At 33.1% G+C, this 2,234-nt stretch overlaps 1 non-coding gene across 1 annotated transcript; it reads right to left on the bottom strand.

The window, feature by feature from the left end:
• Positions 1 to 1,183: 1,183 nt before the first annotated feature.
• On the bottom strand, positions 1,184 to 1,255 carry TRNAQ-UUG. The gene has a single exon. It is a non-coding gene; the product is annotated as a tRNA-Gln (tRNA).
• Between the last annotated feature and the right edge of the window lie 979 nt (positions 1,256 to 2,234).

Below are 2,234 nucleotides of genomic sequence, written 5' to 3'. Positions count from 1 at the left end.
CCACCCATGAAAGACCCAAAGGATAGAAAGGAAAAAAATTAAAGGATTAAGCAAGAACAAAGGACTTAGTCAAGTCACTCGTGTACCCTAACAAGTGATTTCAAGGAGTTGAAGGCCTTTTGAAAAGGATTGGAAAGGAAAAAGTAAATCAAAAGGGCAAAAAAGTCATTTTATCAATTATCAAGAATCTTTTTGGATTTGTAATTCCTTATCTAGAAGGAATCTCGAGATTCAGAAAAAGAGAAAAATGATAAAAAAGCGATGAGAAATTTGTAGAAAAATTATGGATTTTTCGAGAAAAATAATAATAAAATATTCGAAAAGTGGCAAATTACCAAAATACCCCTAGAATAATGGATAATTACAGAAATGCAACTCTAATTAGAATCATAGCATCTACCGTGACCATCCGAGCAAAATCTTTCGAACTCAAATCTCAACCGTCGGATCTCCTCCAAAATTTGATATGATCTAGAATGAACACACACGGATCATCACATCCAACGACCAGTATTCAATACCAAGGTCGGTAAGGCTATGATCGGAGTTGATATCTCCAAAACATTATCCAGAAAGTTCGATCTCTAAATAACGAAGATTCTGGAGCTCTCAATGTCGGTTTAAGCTCCTCCTATAAGGTCAGAAGTAGGAGCAACAATACGGAATAAGAATCGAGAAAGGTCGATGCCCCAATTGACGGCAATAAGCATTTAGATTGTGGGTCTCCTACTCTCAGATTTCTTCCAAATTCGAGAGCAATCCTCCACCATTCCCCCAATTCAATCTGCCATTGAAGAACTTCAAGAAAAACTTGAAAATTCAATCCGAGGATACATGATGACTCGTCAAGCAAGAATGATTCCAATCAGTTTCTGCACGTCCAAGGAATGCTTCCATAGAAGACCACGAAGAAAAATAACCTCGAGAGCGTGCCAAATTGAAGGAAATAGGTTTCAAAATTAAATTGGGGATAAGAGTCAAAATTCTTATCTACGATCTATTTTCCTTCAAATTAAGGATTCCTCTAGCTTCAACAAGCTACCCACGAGATCGAACCATTATCTCACTTCACGAAGTGTACCGAGATGCCCCTATTTCTCTTTTTAGTGGGATTCTATGATGCTATGGTCTTGTGTCGTCGTTCCTTATTCTATGTTTTCACATCAAGGTCAATTTTCTTTAAAGGTCATACCGGGAGTTGAACCCAGGTCATTGGATTCAAAGTCCAAAGTACTAACCACTACACCATAGAACCCCTTGTAAAAATTTATTTTGGAATGGTTTTCCTATTTTATGTAGATTCCACAAGAAGAGAGATCCTATCACGAGTCAAACTTAAGTTATTGGATTCAAAGTTCTAGAGCTGTTTTATCTAACTCATTGTGATCTTGAGCACCTTTAGAGTGGTTGCAGAAGTAACCCTCAGTGTTGATTGATGCTCTTGGAGAACATATAATTTTATATATTTCTTATAGTTAATTTATATATTGTTGTATATTATAAACAAATTTAAATAATACTTTACATCCCAGTCTTTCTTTCTTCCGTGCAAAACTAACATGAAAACTATATTATTTCAAACCCTCCATTATTGCTTCTACTTTGCGTGAAAATGCTTCCACTAAATCATGTTACTAACTAGTTGGTTTGGTTCGGTTCAATTCCTGAGTCCACTAGATTGAATCGACCTAGCTCAATTAAACTCTTGATAATATAAAAATCATAAGTTTCTTAAATTACGTTAACTTAAAAGTTTAACCCCTAATTTTTTTTTACAATGTTTAGCTTTGTGTCTAATTGATCTCTAAATGCTTAGAAGTATCTAATAAGACTTCTATTTAAGGAACTTTTTTCTATAAAAGATGTAAGACTTAAGGTTTATTATTAAGGAATTTCAAATGAGTGATTTGATATATCATAGAGGATAAAATATTTATTTGTTTCAACTATCTTATGTTGCCATTCTTTTTTGACAAGTATTTTGAATATTATCATTGTGAATTACTAATGGCATTAGATTGAATCTCATTAATAACAATATCCCAAAACTCAGGTAAAGATGACATCAAAATTAATAGTTTAATTTCATCTTCAAAATTTATTTCCACATAACTCAGTTGATAATCATAATAGTCACCTGTGCACAAATATTTATCACCTTAAAAGGTAAAATTATAAGGAGTACAAGATAAAAGTGCTTCAAATAGTTTCAAAATATAGAAAAAAAATAGTTG

The sequence above is a fragment of the Cucurbita moschata genome, unplaced genomic scaffold (genome assembly GCF_002738365.1).
Source record: "Cucurbita moschata cultivar Rifu unplaced genomic scaffold, Cmos_1.0 Cmo_Scf00099, whole genome shotgun sequence".
NCBI classification, from domain to species: Eukaryota; Viridiplantae; Streptophyta; class Magnoliopsida; order Cucurbitales; family Cucurbitaceae; genus Cucurbita; species Cucurbita moschata.
This window is presented reverse-complemented; position numbering and strand designations above follow the sequence as displayed.